Source organism: Lissotriton vulgaris, chromosome 10, assembly GCF_964263255.1.
Source record: "Lissotriton vulgaris chromosome 10, aLisVul1.2, whole genome shotgun sequence".
Classification (NCBI taxonomy): Eukaryota; Metazoa; Chordata; class Amphibia; order Caudata; family Salamandridae; genus Lissotriton; species Lissotriton vulgaris.
In genome coordinates this window covers 1061910617-1061921239 of record NC_141698.1, presented here as the reverse complement: position 1 = coordinate 1061921239, position 10623 = coordinate 1061910617, and positions in this window count along the sequence as shown.

Genomic DNA, 10623 nt, shown 5'->3' with positions numbered 1-10623 from the left:
CTTTTTGAATTTTGGCATTACTGCTACAGGATTATTGAACTGGTCGCATGTCCTAATGTTCTAGGCCCCGATGTAGGTAAACTCCAATTTACCACTTCTTAAATACCGAATCATACCGATTCGGTATTTAAGAAGTGGACAATTGGAGGGGGGGAGATGTGGGTATTTCAGAATCGGTAAATACCGAATCTGTAAGATTCGGTATTTACCGATTCTGTAAATACCGAATCGGTATCCCCCATTGAATCCTATGGGCCTTGAAGCCCACAGGAATCAATGTGCATTACCGAATCGGTATTTACCGATTCGGTAATTACCGATTTCTGCAAGGGTGCAGGGGGTGTCACTTTGACACCCTCTAGCACCCCCAATACTGGCTTGTGTGCCATGTGGCACACAGACATGCCCTAAGGGCATGTCTGTCTGTCACATGGCATAGGTGTGCATGCACACATGTGCATGCACACCTGGATTCGGTATTTTAACACCCAATTGGATTGGGTGTTAAAATACCGAATCTGAAGGGCCTGTGGGACTGAAAGTAGTCCCGCCTACATCCCGAATTTTAAAAATCGGTAAACTTACTGATTCGGTATTTTTCCGATTCGGTAATTTTACCGAATTGGTCAAATACCGAATCGGACAAAAAAAGGTCCCCACATCTCAAAAGGCCAAATACTGGTGGGAAACGGCCGAATTCGTCCGTTTCCGACCGGTATTGGCCACCTACATCGGGCCCCTAGTGCGTAAAAAACCTTTTGTGTTTTTGAACAAAAATCTGTTTACACCAAGTTATGTGTATATATTTTACTATTCAAATGATCTTCTACAGATGAATTCTAGGTTCACATTGTTTTTTATGTTTTGTGTACATTATCATGTCAGTATTTCTTAAATGTCTCTAGTGTTCTTTATATGTTTCTTGTTATGTCACCGAGGTGTAAGGAATAGATATAGTTAATGTAGATTTGTAATTGTAAATATTTTTATTTCAGATTACAATATCTCTGTACAGATTTCAATTGACAGCAGTCCTGAAGATGGTTTCTACAAATAACTCTTAGGAAACCAAAACGTCGACCCTACATCTTATCCCTATCTTGTTTTATTCAATGTGACTGGGGATAGATGTCTTTTAGGTTCTGTTGAGTCACATATTGATTTACTTCTGTGTGTAGCCACAGACCTATTCTTTGTTTGTTTACTTATCTGTATATGAAGTGTATCCTTTAAAATTCCTTTTGATAAAAATCTATTTTTCTAATACACCTCGTGTTTTGTTTATATGTTGTGTCCTGTTAAAATTGAGTTCACATTGAATTAGAGTCTAATAGCACTCGATTTGTTCACATTAAGGATTATGAATTCATCCTTTTAAAGCTATCACAAATTACAAAATACATACTAAAATAAATTCCCTTAATTCACAGTGGTCTTGATTTTGTTGAACGCTTGTTCACATTTATCTGACCAGTGAAAACTCTGCCCTTGTCATGTCAGTTCTTGTAGTGGGTAACTGATGGTTGCATAGTCCTTGATGTATCGGGTGCAGTAGGTAGCCATGCCCAAGAATGAACGGATGTCGCTGACATCTTGTGGTTGTGAGGTGCTAGATAATGCTGATACTTTCTCAGGGTCTGGTCTCATGCCCTCTTTTGAGAGAATGTGTCCATACAATTTTAGGGTGGATTTGTGAAACTCACACTTATCTTTGTTAAGTGTGAGGTTGGACTCCAAGAGGGCGTGGCACACCCAGTCCAATGCCTTGTCGTGGTCTTTCTGAGTCTCTCCAAACACCAGGATATCGTCACTATAGTTGAATGCATTCGGGATGTGATGTATTACTCGCCGAACGGCTTCCTGAAAAATCTTGGCTGCGGACGAGATCCCAAAGTTAAGGCACTTGTATCAGAAGAGCCCTTGGTGTGTAGTGAATGTGGTAATATATCTTGATTTGTCGTGCAACTCCAGTTGGTGATACGCCTTGTTGAGGTCCAGTTTTGAGAAAACAGTTGATCCATTTAGGCGGGTGATCATGTCGCTGATGTGGGGTCCTGAATGCCGCTCCCTTTCGATGGCGTTGTTCTGGGCTCACATGTCGACACATAAGCGTACTTTGTTGTCTTGCCATCTCTTGGGCACAAATACTACTGGCGACACCCATGGGGTTAGCCCAGTTGAGCGTTCTATGATGTCTGCTCGTAGTAGGTCTTGGAATTCGTCATCCACTGCTTGCTGCAAGTGAAAGGGCACTTTCTTGTGATGCTGTGCCACTGGTGTAACTTGCTCATTAATGTGCAGATTGACTTGAAATGGGCTAGTTTCCCTAGACCACAGAAGAGCTTCAGGAACTTGCTGACAATGTCTGGCGAGTCATCCACTTTGTACAAAATTTCCACCAACTTCAAAAGTTCTGCTGTTGGTAGACTGAGAAGGCAGTCATCTGTTTCGGGGCCTTCAATGCCGTGGATCGTGCTTGAATCGTTCTGTGTTTGTATGTCAATGTTGTGGGAAATTGTTCCAGACATGGCAGTGGTTCTCTGGACATCCAGGTGTAGACTCGTACAACAGCTGGTTCCAGTTTCGGTTTTGGTTTCATTTTTTGATACTCAGTGACGCAAATGTAGTTAGGTGATGCGCCTGTGTCTAGGACGAACTTGGCAGAGTGTCTTCCCATCAGAATCTCCAACCGTGGGTATTTGTTCAACCTGTCTGGGTCTGCCACCATGTATACATACTCGACACTGTCTTGCGATATCGGGGTAAGTCTAGGTGATTCTCTGGACGTCGACCTGTGAGATCGGTATGAGCTGTGAGACTGAGTGCTGGACCTTAACGAGCTCGTTGATCGGTCTCTTCTCCCTTGCACAGCTCTGACATGGTGACGTGACCCCGTGCTCTGCTTAGCCAGTCTTGTTTCTTTGCGACCGGTTTGGCAGGCAGCTTCAAAATAGTTGTCTTTCCCGCAACAATGACATTGTTGGCCGATGGCTGGGCATGGGCCTGTGTGAGGGTAATCTTGCCCACATCGATAACACTGCGATGGTTGTCTTCGGGAGTAGTTGCTTTGGTTTCCACTGCGAGGTGACCTTGTATGAAATGATTTCTTGGATCTTCCAGAATGCAGATGATCTGGACGACGTCTCGGATCACTGTGAGACTGTACGCGGAGAGCCTGGTCTCTTTTCTCTGTCTTTTCCATTTTGCTGGCTTCCATCTTCTTGGCATGCTTTTCTGCTTGGTCATTTGTTCGGGTGAGTAGTGATTCCGACTGACACCCATCAATGATGCGTAGGCGAAGTGCATCTTCTGTGCTGAAGTTGTCAAATTCGCAATAGCGAGCCAGACTTTTGAGATGGGAGATGAAATCACTCATGGGCTCATCTCGCTCTTGCGACGCAGGATTAAATATGTAGCACTCGTAGTCGAGGTTCCGCTTGGAAAAAAAACTTTCTGTTCAGGGCCTCTATCACATCAGCGTAAGACGCCACATTAGCTCGGGCAGTTCTTTGATGATTTGTACAACATCTTTGCCCACTAAGTTTTGTAGAGGGATGAGTTGCTGGTCGGGATTTTGGACTTATGAGCCCTTCATGAAATCCTCGAAATCTTCAAGCCAACTCTTCCATTTAGGGCCCATACTGTTTCCAGACGTCAGTATTAAGGGTTCAGGAGGACGCAGGAATGATACTCCCAGTAACATTGGTCCAGGTGGCAGGGCAGTTGGCGCAGAGCCGGTCGCCACCGGTTGCGACGAGTCAGGTTGTGTGAACATGATACCAGTGCCTGTAGCTGTCAGGGTAGAGGGGGTGCCTCAATCCCACCCTCGTTGCCAGTTTCCTATCCCCGCTGATCCCGCAATATAAACCACACAGGACACCAGCAGGAGGTCATACACATCTTTATTTGACCGCGTCTCATCGCAGACTGACTTTACTTTCCCTAGCTCCTCCCCTTCCTGTTCCTGCCATGCCTGGTCCTGGGTTACAGACAGGGCAGGCATGGCATGGCGATACGACAGGCGCAACCAGGTAACCAGGTGCAAAGTTTACTAAGGGTTCCAAAATGCCTTGTAATCTTCCACAATGTCTGCACTCTATGCTCTAGTGAGGAGGATTTAAATTTTGGGCGATCAACATAGGATGAGGAGGAAGAGAGAAAGGATAGTCAGACAGAGTTTAACTTTGAACAAAGTGATGAGAAGGTTTATGCCGGGTACAGGTTTATTTTGGTGTGCAGTCTAAATGTTGAGTTTTTATTATCGACTGGACAGAATATCGACTACAGAATATCGACATGGCAGTAATATCGAGGTAAGTAATATCAATGTTAATGTTATCGATTTTTAAGTGTTTTAAAAAATATCGAAGTATAAAATATCGAGTAGTTTATATCGAGTGTAGAAAATATAGAGTTTTTGTACAAGTAAAAAATATCGAATGTCAAAATATAGAGTGTTAGAATATCGAAAGAGAAAATATCGAGTGTTAGAATATCGATTTGTGGAATGTAGAATGTTTATAATGTTGTAGTTTTAATTTTTTTTGTAAAATATTGTTTATGTCTGTTATTTAATGTAATAAAATATATAAATAATTTAAATAAAAATGAATAAATATGTAGTTAGAAAATAATAACAATTTTTAGGAGCGGGTTGTGGGTTTTTAGGGGAATAGGGTGGGAAGTGTTTTAAAATATATAAAAATAAATTAAAAGAAATGTTTTATAATTGTAAAATATTGTAAAAATGTATGCTTTAGTAGCGGGTTGTGGGTTTTTAGGGGAATAGGGTAGGAAGTGTTTTAAAATATTTATAAATTAAATTTCAAAATTAATTTTAAATTATTTATTTAAATTTTGATATTTATTTGAAAATATTTTCGAAATTAATTTTAAATTATTTATTAAAATTTAGAAATGTATTTGAAATTAATTTGGAAAATATTTTTAAATGATGTATTTACATTTCGAAAATAATTTAACATTTTTTATTGTATGAAATATTTGTGTTTTAGGATTGTGTAGTCTACTTTTTGGGGAATTTTTTTTGAATTTTTGTAGAAAATGTTTAAATTAAATTGCAATAATTATGTTAAGTTATATATGTAAAATTACAAATTTATTACAATTTTATTTGTGTTTGAAATATTTGTGTTTTAGGATTGGGTAGTGTAATTTTTGGGTAATAATGTTGGAATATTATTTAAAAAAATTAAATTTTAATTTTGATATTTATTAAAAAACAATGTATTAAATTTATAAATTTCATTCAAATTTGTAATTTTATTACGTAATTTAGTTTTAGGAGTGGGTTGTGGTTTTTTTGGGGATTAGGCTAGGAATTTTTAAAAAATATTTAGAAATTAAATTTAGAAATTAATTTAAAATATTAAATGTAAATTGGTATTCATTTTTTAAATGTACTATTGTATAAAATATTAAATTATTTGGGAGTGTTGTTGAATTTTTGTAAGTTATATGGTTTTAGTGTCCAGTATCTTTAATGAGTTTATACTTGGTGGAGTGGGAATAGTAATTCATATGGGTTTAATGTCCAGCACCTTCCCTGAGTTTATCCTTGGTGGAGTGGGAATAGTAATTTATATGGGTTGAATGTCCAGCACCTTCCCTGAGTTTATACTTGGTGGAGTGGGAATAGTAATTTATATGGGTTGAATGTCCAGCACCTTCCCTGAGTTTATACTTGGTGGAGTGGGAATATTAATTTATATGGGTTTACTGTCCAGCACCTTCCCTGAGTTTATACTTGGTGGAGTGGGAATAGTAATGTATATGGGTTTACTGTCCAGCACCTTCCCTGAGTTTATACTTGGTGGAGTGGGAATAGTAATTTATATGGGTTTACTGTCCAGCCCCTTCTCTGAGTTTATACTTGGTGGAGTGGAAATAGTAATTTATATGGATTTTTTGTCCAGCACCTTCCCTGAGTTTATACTTGGTGGAGTGGGAATAGTAATTTATATTGGTTGAATGTCCAGCATCTTCCCTGACTTTATACTTGGTGGAGTGGGAATAGTAATTTATAAGGGTTTACTGTCCAGCACCTTCCCTGAGTTTATACTTGGTGGAGTGGGAATAGTAATTTATATGGGTTTACTGTCCAGCACCTTCCCTGAGTTTATACTTGGTGGAGTGGGAATAGTAATTTATATGGGTTTACTGTCCAGCACCTTCCCTGAGTTTATACTTGGTGGAGTGGGAATAGTAATGTATATGGGTTTACTGTCCAGAACCTACCCTGAGTTTATAGTTGGTGGAGTGGGAATATTAATTTATATGGGTTTACTGTCCAGCACCTTCCCTGAGTTTATACTTGGTGGAGTGGGAATAGTAATTTATATGGGTTTGCTGTCCAGCACCTTCCCTGAGTTTATACTTGGTGGAGTGGGAATAGTAATGTATATGGGTTTACTGTCCAGCACCTTCCCTGAGTTTATACTTGGTGGAGTGGGAATAGTAATTTATATGGGTTTACTGTCCAGCCCCTTCTCTGAGTTTATACTTGGTGGAGTGGAAATAGTAATTTATATGGATTTTTTGTCCAGCACCTTCCCTGAGTTTATACTTGGTGGAGTGGGAATAGTAATTTATATTGGTTGAATGTCCAGCATCTTCCCTGACTTTATACTTGGTGGAGTGGGAATAGTAATTTATAAGGGTTTACTGTCCAGCACCTTCCCTGAGTTTATACTTGGTGGAGTGGGAATAGTAATTTATATGTGTTTACTGTCCAGCACCTTCTCTGAGTTTATACTTGGTGGAGTGGGAATAGTAATTTATACGGGTTTACTGTCCAGCACCTTCCCTGAGATTGTACTTGGTGGAGTGGGAATAGAATTTATATGGGTTAAATGTCCAGCACCTTCCCTGACTTTATACTTGGTGGAGTGGGAATAGTAATTTATATGGGTTTGCTGTCCAGCACCTTCCCTGAGTTTATACTTGGCGGAGTGGGAATAGTAATTTATATGGGTTTACTGTCCAGCACCTTCCCTGAGTTTATACTTGGTGGAGTGGGAATAGTAATTTATATGGGTTTACTGTCCAGCACCCTCTCTGAGTTTATACTTGGTGGAGTGGGAATATTAATTTATATGGGTTTACTGTCCAGCACCTTCCCTGAGTTTATACTTGGTGGAGTGGGAATAGAAATTTATATGGGTTTGCTGTCCAGCACCTTCCCTGAGTTTATACTTGGTGGAGTGGGAATAGTAATGTATATGGGTTTACTGTCCAGCACCTTCCCTGACTTTATACTTGGTGGAGTGGGAATAGTAATTTATATGGGTTTACTGTCCAGCACCTTCTCTGAGTTTATACTTGGTGGAGTGGCAATAGTAATTTATATGGATTTTTTGTCCAGCACCTTCCTTGAGTTTATACTTGGTGGAGTGGGAATAGTAATTTATATTGGTTTAATGTCCAGCATCTTCCCTGACTTTATACTTGGTGGAGTGGGAATAGTAATTTATAAGGGTTTACTGCCCAGCACCTTCTCTGAGTTTATACTTGGTAAAGTGGGAATAGTAATTTATATGGGTTTACTGTCCAGCACCTACTATGACTTTATACTTGGTGGAGTGGGAATAGTAATTTATAAGGGTTTACTGTCCAGCACCTTCCTTGAGTTTATACTTGGTGGAGTGGGAATAGTAATTTATATGGGTTTACTGTCCAGCACCTTCCCTGAGTTTATACTTGGTGGAGTGGGAATAGTAATTTATAAGGGTTTACTGTCCAACACATTCCCTGACTTTATACTTGGTGGAGTGGGAATAGTAATTTATAAGGGTTTACTGTCCAGCACCTTCCTTGAGTTTATACTTGGTGGAGTGGGAATAGTAATTTATATGGGTTTACAGTTCAGCACCTTCCCCGAGTTTATACTTGGTGGAGTGGGAATAGTAATTTATAAGGGTTGAATGTCCGGCACCTTCACTGAGTTTATAGTTGGTGGAGTGGGAATAGCAAAAACTTCGTAGAGATATACATTTTGGTTGGTAGAATATTACAATTATTATTTGTATATAAATATATTAACTATAGTAGTAATTTTATTTATTGTTATATTAGTAGTACATTGATAAAGAAATCACAATTTTTATGATTTAATAAAAATAATTAATAAATAATTAAAAAAATATTTACATTATATTTTAGTTAGAAAATTATAAAAGGATACACACACATGGTTAAGTGAAAACATTTACAAACAGTTTATTAAGATATAAAAAGAAATGGGAAGTAGAGGAAAAGTTTTTATTTGCAGTATAATTTTGTAAGTGAATAGTTTAAAAAAAATGTAATAGCAAGTAAATATTTGTATATTAAAAATATTCATAAATTGCAATGAGATAATTTTTTTGTTAATTCACGTATATTGGAAATGTAAATTTTCATAAGAAATATAATTACATAGTGTACAATTTATTTCATAACAATTACTTTAAATCACATACAAAATAGAAATATTTTAATAGTAAACATGTTGAAAATAATTGTTATATTTGTTGTACATACATGTTTTAGTATTTCATAGTACAAATCATTGATAGATACATTTTTTACAGATTTCAAAATAGTAACATTTTTGTTGGTTACAAAATGATAATATTTATTTTATAAATTATTAAAATTAATATTGAAAATATTATTAATATTAATGTTTACAAAAGTAAATAATGAGAAATAATTTCTAAACAGTAGATACATTTTATAATCACATTAACATATTTATAAGCATAAGGTTTAGCAGAAAGTGAATGATAAAAGTAATTTCAACATTTTAATTAATTACAAAGTGTACATATAAATAATATTTTCTTTTTCATACTTCATTAAATAATATTGTAAATAATTTTTTTAAATAAATATATATTTATATTTATTAAAAAAAATATTAGGAGAAATAATATATAATGTAAGCCTGCATTTTTAATATTTAAGTGTAAGAAAATAGTAAATAAATAGGCTTTTCATTTATACAGAGACTATTTTTTAACCGCGTAATGTTATTTTGTTTGATTTGGTACGAACAGCTCGCCGTTGGATGCTGCGTCACGTTGGAGAGGATAAGTTGTTTTTGTTGTATTTTATAAGTTAGTAAATTTAATTTAAGTGTATGTGTAGTGTATTTAGGTTGAGTAGGATTGTAATATCTATCGTACATTGTGTTTTAAGTGTTAGCTCGAGTGTACGATGTTAAGGGCCCGATTCCGATCCGGTAAAAAGCGCTCAGACTCTCCGTACGGAGCGTTTTTCCCCGTACGATTCGTACTCGTAAACGTCTCCGCGATTCTGCAAGTACGATCCCAAGCCAAAGCGTCACTCCGTACGACTCGTAACAAACTCTGTACAAATCGCAAGTCCATACGAATTGCATTCGGCTGACGCTTCACGCAACGTCCGAACGTAAATAGACCGCATCATCCGTACCAGGAAGTACGATCCATGTTGAAGACACTCCGTACGGCTCTTTGCTACGAGAGTCCAATACTGCCGTAAAAGCAGAGTCCGGCACGAACCGCTCCCCGGTACGCGACAAACAAGACATGAACCCCATCGTCCGTGTCATCTCAGTCCTTTACGCCCACCACCTCGTACATAGAAACCGACGACGGCGCAGACGGTGAGTACAACGAAGTCCAACATACCTCTACTTTGTGCCACACGCGCACATCACCATTGCACGCCTGTAATGTCGGGGTACGTTGCGCCACACGCTACCGCATATCACTTACCGCATAAACTTTTTTATTCCCTTAGTTTAAATTTGTCTGATTTATTGTTTTGTTGTGTTGTGCAGCTGCCTTGTCGGGTGCCAGGACGCTACTTGGCTGGAGCATCTGTGCGCCTAATAAAAACACATAACATAACATAACATAACCGGTGTAATGGTGAGACGTGCCGCACCTACGTCATCCACCCTGGGGTACGGTACGCTACCGCATATCACCAGTGCAATAGTGAGACTTGCCGCACCTACTTCATCGACCTCGGGGTACGGTACGCTACCGCATATCACCTCGGGGATCTGTGGATGTGTGTGTGATGTCTGTCCCCTCTCCCTGTGGGTGTGCCTATATCCCCTTGAGATTGGGTGCGTGGCGATTTGCGCTTTGTCTTGCTTGTGGGTGTGCTGGGTGTGTCTATTGTGGTGTCTGACCTGTGGTGTCTGCGTGTCCGTTGGGATGGTATGGGAGAGGCTGAGGTGGATGGGTCTGAAGGATGGGGGGGCAGATGCTGCTGGGTGGACAGAGCTGCTGTCAGTGATGACTCTATGGCAGCCACACTCCGACGTAGATCAGACATGGCAGATGACATGCCCTCCATGAACGACAACAACTGGGCTATGATTTGTGTATGTCCATGGAGGACAGTCAACATGGATGTCTGACCTACTACAATCTGCCGGAGTAGGTCCACAGACTCAGCACTGAGGGCAGCAGGGGACACAGGGGCAGGTGCTGTGGTGCCGGGAACAAAGGAGACACAGGGGCTAGCACGGACCCTAGGGACCCTAGCAACTGGTAGGGTGGAGATGGTACTGGAGGAGGAGGGCCAGGCAAAGATGAAGAAGATGCCATTGTTGCATATTCCCCC